Source organism: Lactuca saligna, chromosome 2 (assembly GCF_052625555.1).
Source record: "Lactuca saligna cultivar CGN05327 chromosome 2, ASM5262555v1, whole genome shotgun sequence".
Lineage (NCBI taxonomy): Eukaryota > Viridiplantae > Streptophyta > Magnoliopsida > Asterales > Asteraceae > Lactuca > Lactuca saligna.
The window spans coordinates 23,347,692-23,371,198 of NC_136418.1; the positions used below are offsets into that span (position 1 = coordinate 23,347,692).

The window sequence follows — 23,507 nt, forward strand, 5'->3', positions numbered from 1 at the left end:
TTGGATGTTTCTCAGTCTTGTTTTGAAAAACTTTGGCTATAAGTGTTGGATTAACGTCTAACCCTAGTATCCATACTATATAAAGATGTCATTGGTTGGTGAAATTGGTACTAGTGTGGTACACTAAGAAGGGCTAGCAGATTTCACTAAAGAGAACCAAGTGTTCATATTCTTTAAAGTCTTCCAAGGTGTTTTGGTGATTTGTGATTCCACTTGAGGCTTCCACACTATTAGGGCTAAGCTCTTAAAGCTTGAAGACATCAAGCTACATCAAAAGGTATGTTATCTAACTAGTACTTTGTAGTATAAAAACTTCATAATATGCTAGTTAGGATTAAAGCCTTGGAAAGATCTTATTTGCATGTATAATAGAGAAAACATATATCCAAGGTATTTAGGGTTGCATGTACACTTAGGAGTGTTAGAATGCTCAAAACCCAACAGTGGTATCAGAGCCTAGGCTTGTTTTCTTGTTATACTTGCAATAGAAGCTGAAAAGTCGAGTTTTGTTGCTGTCTGCCCAGCAGACTCGCCGAGTCCATGAAGGGACTCTCCGAGTCCAAGGCAAAAATCGATCCAACTCGCCGAGTTGGTATTTGCACTCGACGAGTTGGACCCCCAAACAACATAAATTCGACTTTTATGGCTGGAATTAGACTAGGAACATTACCCTAAGATGTTTTTGGACTTAGAAACTTGTTTTTGATGTGGTAATGTTCATGCTAATCCAATTTCAAAGATAATTGTCAATAGATTCATGTTTTGTATTCGTTTAAGGTTTAGACTAATTACATGAAAAAGTTTGATTTGAATTATCTTGTTCTTATGAGTTGCTTAGATTAATAGAAAAGTTGAGTGAAATAGTTGTTTTCAATCCAAATTAATCTAAGAGTTGATTCTAAAATGTGTTTTTGTAACTTGTCCTCAAGTTATATGAAAAGTCACATTTAAGTTTCATAAAAGCTGGCAATGGTTACAAAAAAATGAAGCGTCTTGTCATCATTAATTGATTTTATGACTCCATAACTTGTCCTCAAGTTATGGAAGTTCAAGAGTCACTTCATGAAGTAATAAAATGTGTAACCTTAATTAATTCCATAAGTTATAAAATAAAGATAAGTTAATTCTTTTATTAGTTTAAAGTCTTCCATAACTTGTCCTCAAGTTATGGAACTTGAAGAGTTTTTGGATTAAAACTACTTTAAACACATAAGTTATGGAATTAATTAGTTTTGAATAATTTTAAAACTTTCCCTCAAGTTTTGGAATTTGAAAAGTGTTCCCTTATGAATACATTAATTCCAAGTTAGCCCTTAGATTTTTAAAAGTTAAAATTCAACCCTTATACTTTATAATATTATAAGTTAATGTATATATATGTATAAGAGTAAAGTCAGTCTTACCATTAGTAAGCCTCATTCATGAAGCCGGTATATAAGGGTTGTATAAGGTTACTGCCTATAAAATGGCAGTTTAATGGGTGTCCACTCTCACCCACCGCTTCCTTGACTGGTGGAGGGTCGTTAGCCGAACGGGTTTGACAGGACTATAATTTTCCCTTCATTAAAAGTATTAATGTAAATACTAAGTAACTAAACTCTTAATAATACCCAATCTTAGTTACTTAGGAAAATGTGAATAAGGTGCTAATCCATGAAATTACACTTTGCACTTTGTTTAAGTCGGTTAGTGGAGCGTGTGTGATTAACCGCCACACTAACTTGTATTTAACAAGGTAAGCAAAGGGTAACTTAATGTTTATCATAGTATCGATGGAGCGTGTGTGGTTAACTGGCACATTGATTGAGGGGTAAACACTTACGGGTACCAAGTAATTTTCATGGTTACTTCACACCTTGTTTTGTGATACTTGGCATCCCAGTCACAAAACCTGAAGGGCACACTCGACATTGAAACATGCCATTGAACAGTTCAATGAATCTCAAAAGATCTAGGAGTTTCAAATCCAATTAAAACCTAATAATAAATTTCGTTTATCTTGGTGGAAATTGGTGAATCGTCATTCACCTACCTTCAAATATTATATAGCTTGGATTACGACATCCCTCTTCTAAGTTATAAAATAGTTTGTTGGATCCTAGCCTTAATATTTCATATTGAGTGTCATATTAAGGACTTAAGATCAACTATCTTGAATATCTCCCAAAAGATGTCTGGTCTAGACATCTATGATCTTCCCAAATCTCTTAAAACAAGCTTTCCTAAATGAAGATGATGTCCTTTGGAAATCATACTTCTTTAACCTCCTCCAATTATTCTCCCTAACCCACAAGTTCAAGGTCACTCAAGCCCTATTGGCAAGGAAAGGTCTATGTGTGATCATATCTTGGAGATGTAGTCACATATTGACAAGTCGGGAGAGTTGGGTGTCAAAGTCTTGAGAAAGTTGGTGGTTCAACTACTTTCTAAGTCACATAGTGAGTTCTTTTGGAACACCTATGAAACAGACTATGACAAGACCCTTAATGATCTTATCTATTTGCTAAGATCAACTTCCTAAAACTTTTTGGATATTGACAATGATGACATTGGAGATCTAGTAAAGCTCTCTCTTCCCAGTGGAAAGGGATCGGCTATAGTTAACTCGGTTGACCAAATGGTAAAGAGAAAGGCTAAGTCTGAGATAGTCCCATGTACCATTATCAAAGGGTCCATATGTTTATATTGCCAAAGGAAGGGTCATTAGTTGCGAAGCTGCCAAATTTACCTAAGGATGTTAAAGTCAATAAGCTTGACTCTACTTCAGGTAAAGTCCACTATCTAACTTTGCTAAGTTTCTATTCTGAGATTCTTGATACATGATGTGACTGGGTCACATGGTGATGTTTTAAGAATCAAAGAAAAGGGAAGAAACTTAAAGAAAGAATATGTTGAATCTGATTACGTAGATAGATTTCTATCGCGCAGTTTGAAGATCGGATTCTTGAGTTACTTCTTAGGAGTTATGAGATATTTCTTAGGAATAGATAACAACAAGTTTTCATATGAATTGTAAGGATAAGTTTTTCCGCAAAAGTTTTAAAATAAAAGAAAAAAAATTTATTTTATTTATTTTAAAATATCCTTACAATGGCATTTGAGGAAAATTATTGCTTATATGATTCCATCAATAGGAAGAGTGGAAATAGGAAATTGATTCTTTCAGTTGTGGTAGTGTCTAAATTTACCAAATAAGGAAAGATTCTCATCACCCAAGTTTCAGTTGGATCGGAACATGGAATCATGCAAGTTGTATAGCATGATGAATGAGAACTTTCAAGTATTGGAAAATTAAGACTAATTACTTGTTCACATGGATGTGTGAGTCAAGTAATGGACTAAGGGATCGAGTACACATTCTTGTGCACTGGTCAAGTCCACCACAAAAGATCGATCAGATTATTCGTCATAATTTACTCAAGCTCAGTAACTATGGTTATACTTACAAGCTTAAGTGTAATTCTGAGATATTTGAAAAGGTTCCAATGTATGGCAGAGCGAATAAGAAGAATCAAATTAGGCAGAAAGATAAAAGTTTCTCAAATCTGAAAAGATGGGAGAGTACTTTGGTATCAGTTTTGTGATCATCTTCATGATTAAGAAACATAGCACAATTATTTATCTAAGGGAATCTTAGTGCATTCTTATGACTAAGAAGAGGAATCTTGAATTGTTGAAGTGGTTAAATCAAGAAGATGAGTCATACTTCGTTCCAATACAAGTGTTAGATTCATACTCCAAGATTGTAATTTGAGTGATATGTCTTAAAGAAGGTTTAAAACACTTGTCAAATGTAAGAGTAAAAGTTTCCTACTCTTGTACATTTGAAATTGGTAAGTTGTGATGTTTTGGATAAAAACAAAGACCAACTAAGAACAATTGTGTGAAGTGTTTGTCTTGATTAGAATCCACACTATCTCTTGGATGTTTGACAAGGGAGTCTTATAGGTCAAGAGGACAGTGGGAGTCTTAAAGGTCTTGAAAGTCTCAAGAACTAATCAAGAATAAAACCTGAAGTTCTTCACTAGCACACGACTTGAGGTTTCTAACCTATCATGTTGACATATTGTGTGCCCGTTCCAGTTAAAGTTGGCTTTGAATATGAGTTCTTATAGTTCTCAATTGGTTGCGCAACAACTTGGAAGCAATGGCAGGCCCTTGAGTTGCTAGGTGGCAAGAAATCAAGATTGAGTTCAGTCCATATGAGTTAGGATTTGTCACTAACCTAGTATTGTGATTATGGTTCTGACAAATTCACATGGATAAGAACACATACATCAGTAAATCTAAGTGTCATAAGGTTTCTCTCCGATTCATGAAAATGATGGTGAGGAAACTCTTTCACTAAGTAGATTTTAGCTAGATAGAAATTGTAATATTTTCATTCTCAAAGTCGTTAGTGGAGCGTGTGTGGTTTAACGGCACACTAACCTGGACTTGTGAGAAGTGGAAAAAGTCTAAACAATCAAGTCTATGATTACGGCATCCCTTTTCATAGTTCTTAAATTGTTAAGACACACAAGTGTGCTATCTAAGGCAAGGTGTATGATTTTGATAATGTTTTATCAAAGAAATCTAGTATCAGAAATCTGAACTTTGGAAAGAAAAGTCAATAAAGTATTGATTTCTAGAAGTCCAGTTAATTTCTAAGTACATGTCAAAGCTAGTGGGAGCATAAGTGTTATGTTAATAATCATCATGTTAGTGGGAGCATGATAATTATGATAAGTATTGCAAGTTAGCAATGTTAATTATAAAAAACAAAGTTTCAATTGGGAAAGAGTTGTTTTGCTATAATTAAGGGAGAGGAAATTATACTTCATCTCAAATCTAAAAGCTTAGATTGAGGTTTTAATCGTATTTAGTCAAGGATATATATATGAATTTCATGTTGGAATGGCTCAACATAAGGAAATTTTGTATATGGGTCCGTTATTTGCGTTCTAAAATTCGATTATGATTACGGCATCCCTTTTCATAATCTGAATTATGAGAATTTGGCAAATTGAAATGGAAATAGTATAGCAAAAGACTGGTGTAGTCTTTATGTGAGACATCATGAATTGTGTCCCATATGCTTCGGATATAGGATCGATAACATGTGCTATATTCATCCGTTCTAAAATTTTCCAAATGCCTGGGGCATTAAGAAGGGAAAAGGTCTAGAATTGGATATGACTAAAAGGATTAAACAATTGTCGAGGACGATCTAAGGTTTACCAAAGATTGGGTGCTCAAGGACAGTTGGAAGTATAGTGATAATCCTCGAAGGACCATATTGACATAATCTGTAAGGAGGTAGCTCTTGTTCAGAAGTGACGGTCAAAATGGAATCTGGAAATGTTTCAAAGTTAGAAATTATTCAATCTGTGTGAGATTAGAAAACCTAATGCAAGAAGGATGTTTCCAAGGAGCTGATCTACTTTGGAATACTTTGTAATGATTGATGCCAAGTCTTTGTGAATTTGTGCATAATCATTACAAGAAGATCAATGCATATAAGTTTAGAATCTAACAGATTTTAGTGAATGGCATGAATTTAGAATTCTTGCATTTGTAGTAAGGATTTGGGACTGTGAAAAGAGGATCATTGGAGTTATGTTCAATTGATCTAGTTCAAAAAGTAAAGATCATAGGCAAACATAGTATGCATACTTGGTGTATGGCATGACTAGTGTTTAGAAAACATAGTGTACATGCTTGGAGCATGGGACAACTATTGTTTTAAATTCAAGAATAAAGTTGATAGCTGAAACAGTATACAATGAATAATGTGTAATCATATGGTGATAAATAAAAATTGTTTTATTTATGTTCATAGGTTTTGATACCATATTGGAGTCAATTATTATTGTGTTTCATTTTGCATGTTTTGACTTCCAGAATAAACTAGGTTATTCTCCCGGAATGACTAAGTTATTCAAACCATCCACAGTCGGTCATATGTTGGAAGTAGATATGAATCAAGACTGTCATGGGTTGGCTTGTAGAGGTCTAAGATGTTGGACAAAGGGCTACAACACTCATGAGTGCTCATAAGTTCTGAGTATTGGATTCAACCCACGCTCATTGGAATCACTTCATGGATTTTATCACAAGTGATCATGAGATGATAATATGTTATATTCTTCAAACCTAGAGATATGAGTTGTTACTATGAGTTGGTTGTACATTGATTGCACGAAAACGCATTCGGTAACTTGGTGTTATAGAGCGTGCCTTTGTGTATGATTCAACAAGTAGTAGAACAATCCATATGAGTCGAAGTTTATCCATTCCTTTTACCTTCGGGATAAAAGCAATATCTGTGGGCCCCTCGATGATTTAATGATGACACATGTGAGTGCTTGGCCAAGCTAGGACTAATTTGATTTGTTCAATTAGTTAGTCGTCATGAATCGGAAATCGGGAAACAACAAATGGACAGAGAGAATGACTATAATCCATGTCTCGGTCCATATGATATCTAGAATGGAGGAATATATGATCCCTTATCTAATGGACAAGTTCGTTGACAAGATCAGAGTTCGACAGCGGCTTTAAGAGCTACGATTGCCAGTTAGGTTTTGAAGTCATACTCAATAATAGTTTTAGACTTATCCAAGTGGGAGACTGTTGGATTAATGTCTAAGTCCATAACTATATTTGGTATGTACTTGACCTGACCTAGCATGGTCCATTTGGGTTGCACTTCACCAACACAATTTATATGGATAGTCTTTTGAGAATAGTATATTTATGATTAACATTAATATATTATAAGATCTAATATATTAATATGGAATCATATTATTTAATTAGTATTGATCAAGAATTAATTTAGAATTAATTAAGTGATCAAAATGAACTAATTAAATATGGACTCTTATATATATGGAATGGGCCAAGTTCATTTAGGTTGGGCTAAGCATTCATGGATAGTCCATGGAGTGTTTAACCCATGGATCATATGAAATGAAAGATCATGGGTTTAACCCTAGTCTCCATACTATATAAAGATGTCATTGGTTGGTGAAATTGGTACTAGTGTGGTATACTAAGAAGGGCTAGCCGATTTCACTAAAGAGAACCAAGTGTTCATATTCTCTAAAGTCTTCCAAGGTGTTTTGGTGATTTGTGATTCCACTTGAGGCTTCCACACTATTGGGGCTAAGCTCTTAAAGCTTGAATACATCAAGCTACATCAAAAGGTATGTTATCTAACTAGTACTTTGTAGTATAAGAACTTCATAATATGCTAGTTAGGATTAAAGCCTTGGAAAGATTGTATTTGCATGTATAATAGAGAAAACATAGATCCAAGGTATTTAGGGTTGCATGTACACTTAGGAGTGTTAGAATGCTCAAAACCCAACAATAAGAAACACTTCCTCCGGGTTCATGTTGGGAAAATTTTCTTGAGTGTGAATATAGTCATGTCCCCTTCGTGTGAGAGTATATTGGAAGAACTCTGCCTTCATAAATCTCCTGACCTTGTAGTTTACCACTGCTGATGGCCAGTCATTGGACCATATGTTCTCTATGGGGGAGGAATGTTTGGCATAGAACTACGCAAGTCTCTCGAACTCCATAGGCAATCTCGTGGCTTCGAGAAGGCTTTGGTCAAACTGCTCAAATACCTTGAAGTATCTGGCATTGGGTGAGATGGGAACATCCCAGTAGCCATCCAGAGGAGGTTCTACGTATGTGAGGTGGGGAATATAATCTTCATCTTGCAGTCTCCGGTGGGGATTGAACCAAGAATTGATAAGAGTTTCATCCATAACCATATCAAAACCACTTAGCCTCCAGATTTCTTCATCTAGTTTGGCTGATCTCCAGTCTTTCTTGTTTTGTGTTGTGGCAGGGGAATCAGTTGAGCTTGGAGAAGACATGTAGTCTGCAAGAGTTTTGAAGTGTGGGGGAGTTTCAGGTTTTTCTGGAATATGGAGTGGAGAGTGATGGGATGGTTTTGGTGATGGGATTTTCTCTGAGATGATGGGAGGAATCTGATGTGGAGTTGGTATTTTTTTCCAGCAATAATAGGGGGAGGTTGATGTGGTGATATTGAGTGATGAGAGTGATGGGATTCTTCTTCATCACGATGGACTTCTTCTTCATCACTTCCCCCTCTTGAGGAATGCATCCCCGGAGTTTCCTAAATCCAAGAACGAAGGCCATCGATCTTAGAGAACACTTGTTGGAATTGGGATTTCATGGCATCTGCTAGCTGTTGATTGATGGGAATGGAAGAATTGAAGAGAATTTTGTGGATGTCTTTGACCAGAAGAAGAATCTCCGGACCATGGAAGTTGGAAGTTAATGAGCGTTGCAGCCGGTTGATTGTGGATGGAAGAACAGTGATTACGGACTCATAAGCATAGTAAGTCTCAGCAATCAATGTTTCTGAGTTGGAGGCTTGATCCGAGATGGCTGCCTGAAGATCCTTCTTTACTGCAGTTACTTTAGAAATGAGTTGATCAGCAGTGGCCAAAAACTCCTGGTGGTCAGCTTTGCAATTTTGTCATGGGAGCGGATCCCCATTTCAACTTTCAAAGAGATGCGCTCAGCTGCCAATTGTTCACGTGCTTCGAGTCTCTCAATCCTTTCAATAAGCGATTGCGGTCCTGGAATGTCATCTGGTTGCGGTTGAGTTGGCTTGACTGCAGCCAGGATTTGATCAACTTTGGCCTGAAGAGACAAGAACTTTTTCCGGGTGAACGCATTCTTCTTCTTCTTCTTATTTGGTTTGGAGGTGGAGTGGTGGTAGCCACTTGATTCTTCACCTTCATCAAACATCATTAAATCATCATCCGAAGGAGAGGGTTTGTTTGCCTCTTGGATGTCATCATCATCCAAACCGAAGGTGGGAGCAGAGTTGATTTTGATCTGGAGTCCTTCATCTTAAGAAGCTTCAAAAATTGGAGTAGGAGGAACTTTGGATGCTTGTTGGGCAGCTGCATCAGCCTGTTTTTGTTGAAGAGATGCAGCCATTTGGTCCATCCAGCCTTGAACTTTGAGGATGGTGGCTACGGTATTGGCATTGTTGATAGCATTAGCCCAATACTTGGCCATAGCTTGGAGTTCTTGTTCTTTCTGTTTTTGTTGTTGTTTGATTTTTTGATCGTTACAGGCTTGGAAGGCCCTTCTGAAGGCTTCATACTTCTTGATCTCAGCTTCTGTAGTTGGTTGATAATTGCTCCAAGAGTCATTAGAGTCACCACCGTCAATTCCTTGAGTTCGCACCAAGGTGTCCCTTGGGTTCACGGATCCTTGCACATTAGTGCTCACCGTGCCTAAACTACCTGAAACAGATGTAATCATAGTAGGATTTCTTGAGCGTCCTTGGTCTCCTTGACCCGTGGTCAAGTCTGGCCTCAGCTCAGTTCTGGCATGGGCAGAAGAAGCGCCCTGCAATTGGGAATGTGTTTGCAGTGTGTGGGTGATAGAAAGAAGGATGGAGTTCAACTCCTCGGCAGAAAAGAAATGCAGTCTGGAAGCCCTAGAGACCTTAGGCGAGAACTAGTATCATCCCTTTGGGGTGATATTGGTGGGGTGTCTCCACGATGTGATGAAACAGGCTCACTTGATGAGCTTGAGTGGAATTCGATGACATCACTGAATGGGCCTACGGGAACCCCAAGGACTACCGAAGCCTGTTGAGAGGTTGCGGTATCAGTCCGGTCACGTATTGGGCTTGTGGGAGTGGGTTTTCTCTTTTTGAGAATAGCGATAGGTTGCATATCCTTACTGGAGTCACTGTCAGATACAACGACAGTTTTTGACTTACGCTTCTTGGTGGGTGCGGTTGCCTTGGGAGCATTCTTCTTGGGAGTTGGAGGTGTATTCTTTGAGGCTAATTGTTTTCTTCTTCTGAAAACATTGGAAAGAGTGGTAGAGGAAGGGATTGTGGTACCTTCTGCAGCAACAACTGCAGATGGAGGAGGCGGGGTAGAAGGGTACGGGTCAATACCCTCCATAGCCTCTATGTGGTCAGAGACATCAGCAGTCTCAAGACCCAGTGTTGTAAGAATGTAGGTTGGGAGTCTGCGAATGGGTCCAAATGGAGTTTGATCAGATGAAGGAGAGTACCTTTTAATGTCTTTGGTGATGAAGAAGTTGATGTCATCTCCCATGTTGATACCAGCATCCGAATGAAGATCTGAGATGCATAAGGACCAAAACCTAGCAAAGGTGAGCTCTGTTGGTTTCTCCTTAGGACTTTCCTTGGGAATGTACTAAAGGAAATCATCCCAAAGAATTTGACTGTAGTTGACATCGTGGCCAGTGAAAAGGCTCCATACAAGTTCCAGAAGTTTTAGACCCATATTGTCAATGCCTCCGGTTCTGCCCGAGAGACTGCGGATGACATAGTGGCACGCGTATTGCCCCACCGCTGGCAGTTGGTTCTTCTTGAATTCGCCGATGCCTTTGATCTTTTTCTGGTATCCCATCTGATAAAGAGCAGATGTGATATCGGCCATTGATGGAGTGAAAAACTTTATGGATGGGTGAATCAAAAGATTAATGGCGTTGAGAAACTTCTCTTTTGACAGTATAACTAGTGAATCGTCAACAAGATTGAGATGAACTTCTTGGAGGTTGTTGAGTGGTCGATATGCAGAAAATGTGCATTTAAAGAGTGTAGACAAAGGAACCACGTCTATGAAAGCATCGAATGGTCCATACAATGGATGATTATTTAAGAACTTGATCATTAACTTGAGTGAGGCATTGTATGAGGAATGATCATCGAAAATTGCTCGAAAATTACTGGAAGCAATTGTCGGAGAGTCTGTGGGATTGGAGCTTCGAGATCCAGTGGGCTTAGTTGGTTTCTTTCATACATTTGATTTCACCACTGTAGAAGATCGAAAGTGGTTGAGAGAAGGTGTGAATGTAGTGAGTTTTTTTTTTTTGAGGATTTGAGGGTTTGAAGGTTCTGAAAGCGTAAAGTGGTAATGGAGAAAAAGAAGGGTTTATATAGGGTAGAGGATGAACTGTAAAAGGAATTTATCCTAGGTAAAAGAAGGGTCGTTTTGGGGGAATCTCATGAATTAAGATTTAATCTTAGCCACACAAACAATCAAAACGGTTTCTAAAAGATTTTGAGGATTTTCAAAAAGCGTAGCATTTAACGAAAAGTCAGACGTGCGACATTATGTCCGGTAAACATGTGGATAGGGAATGGAGGTTGTAACTGATGGGACATTCTGGGTAGAGGAAAGGACAGGTTTGGGATGTGTTTATGGAAAACCAATCCTTTTTGTTATCATACCGAATATAGGTCTGACACAAAAGTTTTTTAAGAAAAAAAAGATGACAGTTTCTCAAGGAATGTTTTTTTTATTTAATGTTCTATTTAATGAAGAGTCATTAAATACCACACTATGGTTTATTTTTGAAAGTTTTTTTTATTTATTTATAAAGATGTTGCGGATGAACACATTACTCAGGATGGATCCTTTGCCATTGTGAATGATTACGGTAGGAGCAACTGAGAAAAGCACTTGAAAAAGAGATTAGTAATAACAACCAAAAGACCACTGAGAGGTAAGTATAATATATGGCTGCGGTATGCGACTGCAGTACACAGGATATCCCAAAACCATTTATTATAAATATCTTTCATTTAGAACCGCAATGGAGACCATGAATGGTCCGCGGTAGCTAACAATTCAGGAAGAATTAAGGGTTCGGATTCATCATTCCTAACATCTGTAAGAATGCATTGAGTTTAGTAGAGTTAAGTTCCTTTGTAAACACATCAGCAATCTCTTCATGTGTAGGGACAAAGATGAGTTCAATGTTACCTTTCAGAATGTGGTCTTTGATGAAGTGATACCGAAGTTCAATATGCTTGGTCTGTGAGTGATGGATAGGATTATGAGAAATCGCTATGGCACATCAGCAATCTCTTCATGTGTAGGGACAAAGATGAGTTCAATGTTACCTTTCAGAATGTGGTCTTTGATGAAGTGATACCGAAGTTCAATATGCTTGGTCTTTGAGTGATGGATAGGATTATGAGAAATCGCTATGGCACTCTCAGAGTCGTAGTAGATTGGTATCTGCAGCATTCTGTACCTGTAGTCCAGCAGTTGTGTTTTCATTCATAGCACTTGTGAGCAACAACTGGCAACAGCCACATATTCAGCTTCTGCGGTAGACAATGACACACAACTTTGTTTTCTCGAGGACCAGCTGACTAATCTTCCACCCAAAAATTGACATCCACCATAGGTTCTTTTCCTATCCAGCTTGCAACCAGCATGATCAGCATCAGTAAACGCTTGAAGACTAAACTCATTGCCCGAAGGATACCATAGGCCAAGAGATTCGCTTCCTTTTAGGTATCGAAGAATTTGTTTGGCTGCGGTCATGTGAGACATTTTTGGATCAACCTGATACCTTGCGCATACACCTGTTGCAAATACTATATCGGGTCGACTAGCAGTGAGATACATGAGAGACCCAATGAGGCCTTTATAGGTCTTGTGATCAACAGGTTCTCTGGAGGGATCGACAGAGATCTTATTGTCGAATGCCATGGGTACCTTAGCTGAAGAGCAGTTATCCATTAAGTATTTCTTCAGCAGTTCAGAGGTATACTTTTCTTGATGGATGAGGATTCCTTGAAGAATCTGTTTGACTTGGAGTCCTAGAAAGAAGTTAATCTCTCTATTCATGCTCATCTGAAATTTTTTGGTCATGAGCCTAGCAATATCATCCACCATCCTCTGATCTGTGGATCCGAAGATGATATCATCCATGTATATTTGAACAAGCATCAGGTGTTCACCTTTTGCTCTTCTAAATAAAGTGGGATCAATTACTCCTCTTTTAAATCCGAACGAGACAAGGAATTCAGAGAGAGTCTCGTACCAAGCTCTTGGGGCTTGCTTCAAGTCGTAGACTGCTTTTTTGAGTTTGTAGCAATAATTAGGAAATTCTACACTTTCAAAGCCTGGAGGTTGCTGAAGGTAAACCTCTTCCTTTAGTTCCCCATTAAGAAATGCACTTTTAACATCCATTTGATAAACTTTGATGTTTTTGTGAGCTGCGTATGCAAGAAAGATTCGGATAGCCTCCATTCGAGCTACCGGAGCATACGTTTCATCATAGTCAACACCTTCGAGTTGACTATAGCCTTTTGCAACTAGTCTTGCCTTGTTTCTGACTACAGATCCGGATTCATCGAGCTTGTTCTTATATACCCATCGAGTGCCAATAATGGTGTGACCTTGCGGTTTTGGAATCAGTTCACACACACTGTTTCATTCAAATTCTGCTAGTTCTTCCTGCATCGCAGAGATCCAGTCGGGTTCTAGTAAGGCTTCTTTGATCGATCGAGGTTCAACCGAGGACATGAATGCTGAAAAGTGGCAGTGATTAGATAAGTCTTGTGAAGATCTAGTTTAAATGCCTGCGGATGGATTGTCAATGATCTAACCAGGTGGATGGTCTTTCGTCCAAACATAAAGACGTGGTTGAAGATGATCAGCAGCTACGGTAGAAGGAATATCTTTAATCTCAGAGGATTCGGAAATAGGAAACGGCAGTTCCCCCTGAACTTGAGAACAGCCTGCTGAGTCTACAGAGTTGTCTTGAATTGTTGGTGTTGCGGTAGAATGAAGTGGTTCCCCCTGGGCTTCGAATGGGATTCTTTCCGGGATTGAAGGATGTTCCCACTAGATTGATGGGAGAGATACAATTCTTGGATCAGATCTGGCATCAATAGTTTCTATGTTTTCATCATCAAAGTCAGACGAAACATTTCATGGTTGAGATACCCTACGGATGGACGGAGCTGCTTCAGTTAGTACTGGAACCTAGATGGTTGTAGTATGATCCAGAGTGGAGTTTTCCCCCTCAACCGGTGAGGTGGAAGTACCTAACAACACACCATCAGAAGGTGTAGGCCCAGATACTTCAGCATGTTGTAATTGAGCTTGCAGAGAGACCAGAACTTTGGATAGCTTTGCAGTCTCTATGGGATCAAAAAGATCATCATAGTTAACTTCAACTATATTGAGAGGACCCGAAGTCTCAGAAATATCAGATTCAAGAATTGATTTTGTTTCAGAGGAGGGAGCAGCACTACGGACATAGGAATCGTCAAACTTCATGTCAAAGCTTTCAACTATTAACCTTGTACGTTTGATCAGAACGCGATATGCGATCTTATTGGTTGAATAGCCTAGGAAGATGCCTTCATCGGATTTAGGAGAAAACTTGTTGAGATGACTTTGGTTGTTGATTATGAAGCATCTGCAGCCAAAGATGTGAAAGAAGCGGACATTTGGTTTTCGGTTGTTGAGACCTTCATAAGGAGTTTTTCCATGACATTTGCAAACTATGCTACAGTTCTGTACAAAACAGGCTGTGGCCACTGCTTTGGCCTGGAAGTACAGAGGTAAGTTTGCGAAATTGAGCATAGATCTAGCTGCCTCTACCATAGTTCTATTTTTCTTTCAACAACACCATTATGTTGCGGGGTGTAGGGAGCTGAGAAGTTGTGACTTATACCCTTGGACACTAAGAAATCATTTAGAAGATAATTGGTGAATTCTGTGTCATTGTCACTGCAGATGCGTCGCACTGGTAGCTTGATTTGAAGATCGATCTCCTTGATGAAACTGATGAATAAATGCGGTGTTTCTGACTTGATTCGAAGGAAGAAGACCCATGTAAAACATGTGAAATCATCCACTATAACCAGTATATATTTCTTGTGGTGAAGACTGGCTATGGTAGATGGACCGTAGAGATCGATGTGAAGTAGTTCCAATGGATCAGAAATAGAAGAATCAATCATGGATGGTTGACTTGCCTTTGACTGCTTACCACACTCACACACCGGATCAGAGTATGTCATTGTGATACTTCAGAATGGGGAGACCACGGACTAGCTCCCCTGTGACCAATTTGTTGATGTACCGAAAGTTGAGATGAGCGAGTTTGCGGTGCCAGAGCCAGCTCACTTCAGATACAGCTTTTGATAGAAAGCAAAGTTGCGGTTTGCCAATGATCAAAGACACTTCCAGGGGGTACATAGTACCTTCAGATCTGAACTTGATCAAGCAAGTACTTCTATCATTTGTCATTATGTAACAAAATTGATTAGCAAATTCAACTCGATGGCCTGCCTTACATAGTTGTCTGACACTTATAAGATTGTGCTTCATACTTTCTACATAAGCAACCTTTTGAATTGAGAAGTTTCCAGTAGTAAGAACACCATAACCTCGGATAATCCCACTTGCATTGTTTCCAAAAGTGACATTACCCCCATTGTAAACTAGCCTGAAGTCCCGAAGGTATTCCATCCTTTCGGTCATGTGCAAGGAGCAGGCACTATCGATCAACCATTCTTCGTCTTGATCATCCTTGCACAAGGCCTGCAAAATTAAGTGGTTAATTTGGGCATCCAAGCGAGTTTGGAACCTGGAGTAACGTACTTGTTTTTAATCGATGCATGATACGAGGTTGCAAGGACAGGTTTCAGGTCAACTTTTAAACCTAGTCCTGGGTGTTTATGATTTTTTGGAGTGTTGTGAGATTGAGCGAAGTGGCGAGTTTTTTGAGGAAAATAAGATTTGTCATGAAGATTATATTTTTGACACTGACATTGACATGCGGATGTTTTGTCATTTTCCCTGACATTACGCTTGGAATGCGTTTTTGAAGAAAAATAATGTTTTTATTCAGTCCGAGGTTTGTAAGATCTGACATCTCTGTTTGTGTATTTTGAAATAGTGGACTTTGCAGGTCTAGCAGGTGTACTGACACGTGCAGAGCTGTTGTGATGTGATTTCTTAAACTTTGGATGTGACCTTTTGAGTGTTGGAGTTGGCAAAATGCCTTTCCATTTTTGAGCTTTTGAAAGTGATTTTGGGGTAGGCAAAATACCCTTCCATTTTGGATCATCTGATGAATAGACTTGAAAACCATTTGTCTGAAAAGACTTTTGTCCTTTTGAAATTATGTCAGATGATTTCTGAGTAAATTTGGAGACTATGACATCCTTTCCTTTTGCTTTCTTTGAAACAGTTGATTTGAAATGATAATTCGAAAAAGAAAGTTTTTCTGAACTTTTGGACTTGCGAATTTTAATAAATTTCTTTTGTTTTGAAAAAGTTTCCCGTTGCTTTCCGCGGGAACAAAGTTCCTCTTTAAAAACTCGTTTTGCTTCAGTTTTAGGAGAACCGCAGTCAGTGATATTTAATTGCGGTTTCCTCAAATCTTTTGAAGATTTAGAAAAACGGGGACTTGATTCATCAGAACTGGAAAAATCCGATTTTTTTGAACATTGACCTACTTCAAAATTTTCAATTGGTAATTCATGATTGATTGGTTCAAGAGTCATAGAACTTTTGACTGTGGTTTGCGGTGTATTGCTTTGAACAACCGCAAAATAAGTCTTTGTGAGAACTTTAATGTGACTTTTGTCATTAGATTGAGGGACTGATTGCGGATCATGACTACAGTCAGAGACACCGCGGTCAGACTACAGGGATGGGAATAAGACTTCAGAATTTTCAACAACAATTTCCTCATCAACTGCGGATGATGTCTAAGAATCAGGGTAAATTGTATCATCAATAGAGTTAGAAAATTCAGGGAGAATTTCCTCGATGACACAGTTATTACTCAGATCATGGAGTTTACCAAAATGAGTTTGAATATCCTTAGGAAATTTTATTGTCATCGACCGGAAATAGAAAATTTCGGTCATGTGGGACATAGGGTCGTTCAGGGATGAACCGAGGTGAGGAATCTGTTGCGGTTGGATATCCATTAGACCAACCCCAATTGAAAGTATTATCAACATTTCCATTATTAACTAGATTCTCAATGGCTTCACTTTCATTAAAAAGTTTTTCAATTAAAAGATTTAAGCGTACAATTTCACTATGTGCTAAACATCTCTGATTCAAAGCTATCTCTAGTTGTGTTTCACTTAACATTCTAGCATCCTTCTCTAACATCAAGTCTTTTTCTAACATAGCCATTTTGAGTCTCTTGTTGTCTAAATGTCCTCTAACATGGAACATCTCTTGTGATGCGATGTTCTTCTCATCTAAGGCTTTATTGTAGTCTGAAAGGACGGCAGCACATGTGTCATTGAGTGTGTCTATGTAAGGTTGACAATCATGCATTCTATAATTTAAAGACTAAATCATCAGTTTTACCTATTCCACAATGCTGAGGGTTCCATCTTTTTCCATATAGCAATGGTTTTTCTTCAATTGAGTTGATCCGTCTTCATCAGCAGTTGCTACCATACATATCTTGCCTTTCCCATTGTTGTGGTTGTCTTCTTCTTCATCTCCAGATGACCATACTTGATGATTCCTTTTCACTTGTGCAACATAAGCTTTTCCTTTTTCTCTTTCTTCCAATTCTTGAGCCATTCGGAGATAGAAAGCTCGGTCTTTCACAACATTTGCCTTACAGTCTTTGGCAAAGTGGTTCTCTTTGTTGCACTTGTGACATATAATCACATCACTCTTGTCTTCAGAAGGTGTACCGTAGTCAGTGGAGTGAGACTGCGGTGGTGCATCTTTGGGTTGATTTAACTGAGACTGCGGTGGAGGATGAGGATTCTTGGTGAAGCGAGAGTTATTGTTTTGGAAGTTGCGCTTTAAAGGTGGTCGGGTGTATTGTTGGTTTTTACGAAATGAAGGTGGTAATCTATTGAATTTTTTACTGACAAGGGCTATGGCATTCTGAAATTCTTCTTCATCATCATACTCTAAGTCTGCTTCATATGACTGCGGTAGAGAGTCATACGAGGTGGAATGTGTTTTAGATGATTGTGCTAAAAGAGAAAGTGGACCCCCAATGTCTGAACAGTCCTTGAGTACGATGGACTCTTGAGCTTGTAATTCTCCATAGAGCTTATAGAGGTACAATGAGTGAATCTTCCTATCTCCTTGAACAAACATTTTGGCCGTAGTCCAATGTCTTCCCAAACCATTCAAGAATTGAAGGTTTGTTTCATGATTGCTTCTTACAATACCCGCATTGGATAGTTTAGTTACTATCAGGTTGAATCTTTTGAAAGAGTCTTCTAAGATTTCACCCGCATGAGCTTTAAAGTTGTTGAATTCATTGAGTGCAGTAGTAAGCTTTTTGTCTTGAGCTTGTTCGGTTCCCTCGTACAGATTCTTCAGCACATCCCAAATTTCTTTTGCGGATTTGCAATTTATGATGATATCGAAGTTGTCAGGGGCAACCCCACATGATATCTCATAAAAGGCTATTGCATCATTTTCCATTTTGTCAAGATCATCCTTGGTAGGACGGTTCATGATTGGTTGACCTCCTCCTAGTCTGATAGTGGTGTCGTTGGTTTGAGCAGGTGTAAGAATCGGGACATGCGATCCTTCTTCAACAGATCGCCATACGTCTCTTCCAAGTCTTCTTAAGTACCTTTCCATTCTTTGTGACCAATGATGATATTCATTTGCAACCAGTATTATCGATTTGAACCACCAACATTGTTGGAAACATTCAACGAAAGAGCTTGTGCCATTATTAAGTAGAGCTTCAGTGGTATAGAAGGCATTTTTGAAGAATTAGAGTTCCGATATTCAAAAAGCAACCACTATGGCTCTGATACCAATTGTTGAGAGAAAAAACTTTGAGAAACACTTGAACAAAAGTTAGAACAAGTGTTTAGCGGAATAGTTAATCTCAGAGGATCTATAAGCTCAACAATAATATTATGTTAGATTGTTAGAAGGTTAGATAGTTAGATGTGGAAAGTAAAGAAATGTAAATGACAACAATTTGTTATATCAAGTATACACATAAGTTGATACATAACATGGAATGAATTCAAACCAATGTTAGTGAGTGAGATCAAACTTAGTGATTAAGTCACAAAGACTTGCTCCGAAGAGTGATTGTAATCTGCTATGTAATTAGTAAGTAATATAGTTGAGTAAGAAAGAGGTAGAAAGGACAAATCTAGAGAAAGTTTATTAGAGAGTGAAGATGTGTATTTGATACAATAAGTAAGGTCTCTATTTAAAGAGACGTAAGAGTTACAGCAAAAGTTCTCTATGAGTAGCCATGAAAGGTCTACTGGATAATAGAGATAAAAGTAATAAGACAAATAAAGACTAAGTACAAAAATCAAGACTGCGGGTCCTTAGACTTTGGATGCGGTTGGCTGAAGTAGAGAATCTGGGATGCAGCTGCAGTGCTGACTGCGATAGGGAAAAGTTCAAGACGGTCACTTTAAATGATTCAACAATTGACACGCTGAATTGGTTGAGATATGCTACATCTAAAGAAGGAAGAAGCCATTGTCTACAAAATGAAACTCCTCTTCCCACACAACCAACTAACGTCAGTACCACCCAAGCAACTGCTCCTGACCTGATACCCAAGGTAAGTAACACTCACCCTAGTCACCCTGATCTTTCTGAGACTCTTAACACATCTGGACAAAGTGAGAATGGACAGTAACAAGAAAATAAATCAGTCGAACATGCAGAGGAACAAGAACATGTGGAGGAACAAGAGACCGTTGAGATGCCAGCAGAAGGATATGTGTTGCCACTAAGATAAAATCGGGGAGTTCCACCAAAAAGATATTCACCAGAAAAAGAGTCTAGAGGGCATAGATACCCAGTGGCTAACATAGCCAAAGGAAATCTATCCAAAGGAGCCAAGGCCTTTGTTTCGTCTCTGTATTCCAATGAAATACCAGCTACCACAGAACAATCCTTAAAATCAAAACAATGGAGAGATGCAATGGAAGAAGAAATGAAAGCTCTTACAAAAAATAACACCTGGGAAAATCGTGTCTTAGCACCGGGAAAGAAACTTGTCGGGTGTCGGTGAGTGTTTACAATTAAATATAAACCCAATGGTACAGTTGAAAGATACAAGGCAAGGTTGGTAGCTAAAGGCTATACACAAACTTACGGTATTGACTACTCTGAAACCTTCTCTCCAGTTGCAAAGATCAATACAATTAGGGTTCTTTTTTCTATAGCAGCAAATAAAGGATGGCCCCTACACCAGTTTGATGTGAAGAATGCTTTCCTACACGGAGAGCTAAAAGAGGAAGTTTATATGGAAGCGCCACATGGATTTACAGACAGGTTTAGAGAGAAAGAGGTGTGTCTTCTAAAGAAATCCATTTATGGATTAAAACAGTCCCCGAGAGCATGGTTCGGGAAGTTCACCTTAGCCATGAAAAAGTATGGATTTAAGCAAAGTAACTCAGGCCATACGTTGTTTCTTAAACGGTGAGGCAAACTCATAACATGTTTAATAATCTATGTGGATGATATGATTATCATAGGAGATGACAAAGAAGAAATAACCAAACTCATGATGAGATTGTTCAAAGAATTTGAAATGAAAGATCTTGGGGAACTTAAATACTTCCTTGGGATTGAAGTCCTGAGATCAAAACAGGGGATCTTCATTTGTCAAAATAAGTATGTCTTGGACTTACTTGCAGAAACTGGAATGATTGATTGTAAACCAACTGACACTTCGATGATTGTGAAATAGAAGCTCTATATGGAGGAGAAAGCAGATCCGGCTGAGAAAGAAAGATACCAAAGAATGGTAGGAAAACTGATACACCTCTCACACACTTGGCCAGACATAGCGTATGCTGTAGGAGTTGTAAGTCAGTTTATGCATCAACCCCAGAAGGCTCACATGGAAGCAGTCTTAAGAATTATAAGATATCTCAAGGGAACAGTCGGGCATGGAGTCTTGTTTCAGTCAAATGGTCATCTTAAAACACTACTATATACCGATGCAGATGGGGTTTGCGATAAAGGTGACCGAAAATCTTCCTCAGGGTACTTTACCCTAGTTGGTGGGAATCTCGTTACATGGAGAAGTAAGAAACAAAAGGTGGTGGCTCTTTCAAGTGCAGAAGCAGAATTTCGAGGAATTGCAAGGGGATTAACCGAATTTTTAAGGGTACGGAAGCGTCTAACATAAATAAGGTATCCTCCACAAGAAACTAGCAAAATTATGAGTGACAACAAGGCAGCCATCCAAATTTCAAAAAATCCAATTCAGCATGATCGAACGAAACACATAGAAGTAGATCGACACTTCATCAAGGAGAAGTTGGAAGAAAAGATCATCACAATCCCGTTTGTTCGATCAGATGACCAACTTGCTGATATCTTGACAAAAGTTGTTAATGAAAAAATCTAAACGAATGTCTGGGCAAGTTGAATTTTGGAAATCCCATTATTCAACTTGAGGGGGAGTGTTAAAAGGAAGGCTCAATGAGATCAGCCAGATTGGTGACTAATCACATCATATCCCTTGCAATTAGGAGAACGTATATCTGCTTTCCATTCACCAAGAATTGACAGCCAGCAATAGTATTTCTTCCATATGTAGATCATTGTAATTTAGTATAAATTATGGTTTCTCTTCCTCATTGTAAGATACCTTTAGAAAAACGAATAATACAAAACAATTGGTTCCTATCAATTCTTCTCTGTTTTTTATCAGTTCCACAGTTATACACTTGCAATAACAACTCTCTCTTCCAATTGATTCATTGATCTTATCAAGTCTGGAATCACCACGAATGCCCTAGCACACATAGGAGGGTCAGACCATCGAAGGAACCCACGTCTTGTACTATTCCAAAATTGCATTCTAGTGTTACAATCCGTCCATGAAGTGATCTTCATTTCTTCATTCTCACATCTACAAGTCACCATCTATGAATGTGAAGCGATTGAATATTGTAAAGGGTGCAACGATCGACGAATAGTGGAAGGGAGAAGAGAGAAGAGGATCGCAGATAAAGGGTTTGCCCAAAAATCGGGTATGCAATCTTTCTTTTAAATAGTGAATGTTACAAGTGAAATAACAAAATTACCCCAGCAATATAATATTGAAAAATGAGTTAACGGTTATACGGTAACGGAGTGAGCAAGAAGAACTAAACATTAAAAATTTTAAAACTACAAAAACTATTCGTAAGATTTTTTAAAATTAGAGATAAAATTTCAGATTTAGTGAAACAACCTCGACCTATTTTGTCCTTGATTATCTTTTGGTTTGAAAAACGTAATGTGATGCGACGAAAGCGTTGTTTGCGGGCAACTTTTTGATTCTATGCATGGCGCACACGTGGTAAGTAAACCTTAAAATCACGCCGACTTGAAAAGATGGAGTTCAGGAATATATCCATACTCGTCATCCTAACTGTATTTGTCTTCTCCCTCTATTTATGTACTCACCTTATTCATAATATGTGGGTTTTTGTCTTCTATTGATTGTTTCTTGTTAGAAATAGAATTTAGCTCGATTTGGTGAGGTTTTACAGAATTTTAGTTCAAGTTTATAAAATATTGACAAGATAATCGCTAATAATTATGTGTTGACTGAGACTCGATATTTTTTTTAAAATTTATTAGATAGCTTTATTCAATAGCTTAAAAATAATTGACATGTTTTTATACGTGTTTCGATCCTACATGCGGGAGTTGGGAAAGATGAGCACTTACCCTTTTTAAACTTTCGGTAAGCAATATAAATTTATAAATAAATGCGAATAATGAAAATGACTTTTCACTTATTTTGTTCATGTAAAAATTGAGGAAAATATTTTATTAAAGGATGTTCGGGATTGCTATTTAACTTCATAATCATTTTGGATAAAAATATTTATTAGTTTATATGGTGTTAAAAAAATAATCTAAAAAGATGTTCGGATTAACTTCTGTTTCTTGCAAAAAGTTATAAGTTAATAAGTTTTTTTTTTTAATGTTTGGGTAGCATATCCTTGTAAAATGATAAAAAATGATATGTTTACATATTTAGAAGTACTTAGTATTGCTGGGAAATCATTAAAAAGGGGTGTGAATGAGAAAGCTGACTAGGTTTGGAGATATAAGGTTGAAGGGAATGGTGTCACTCTCTCATTTTACCACTACTCTCTCATTTTACCACACTTTCATGTAGACGTTACATCACATTTTACCACAAAAGTGTGGTATCTTACCACACCTGAGGAATGATGCAACATTTGTTTTTTTAATATAAACTTTAGTTTTAATTAAAAACATAATATTTATTAATTAAAAATAAAACTCATTACATTGCATTGCTTGAAAAAAACACATAACATCACATTAAAAAAAGTACTAAAAAACTAAGAAAAAAAAAATCCTACAATGGATTTGTTTCGTTACTTACTAGAACAAAATAAAAACCCAATTTTTTTGTCGTATTTTGTTCTATATGCTAAGAATAATACAAATTAACCCAAAAAACAAAAACAAATTAAGAAAAAACAAACGGCAAAATAAATACTCCCTTGGATTTGTTTCATATGTGGGTTTTGTAGCCAAAGAGAAGCTTTAAACCAGCCCACCGATGAGAAATAACCCGGTATATATATATATACTAGGAAACTTATTGGGGCCGTGATAATCACGACCCTAAAGAATTGATAAGTAAGCTAAGTTTTAGTGATTCTAGGAAAAACACGATTTATAATATAATTTTTGATT

General features: G+C 37.8%; 1 pseudogene; it reads left to right on the top strand.

The window, feature by feature from the left end:
- The first annotated feature begins 20,529 nt into the window (after positions 1-20,529).
- On the top strand, positions 20,530-20,964 carry LOC145029593 (secreted RxLR effector protein 161 pseudogene; annotated as a pseudogene).
- Positions 20,965-23,507: the final 2,543 nt, after the last annotated feature.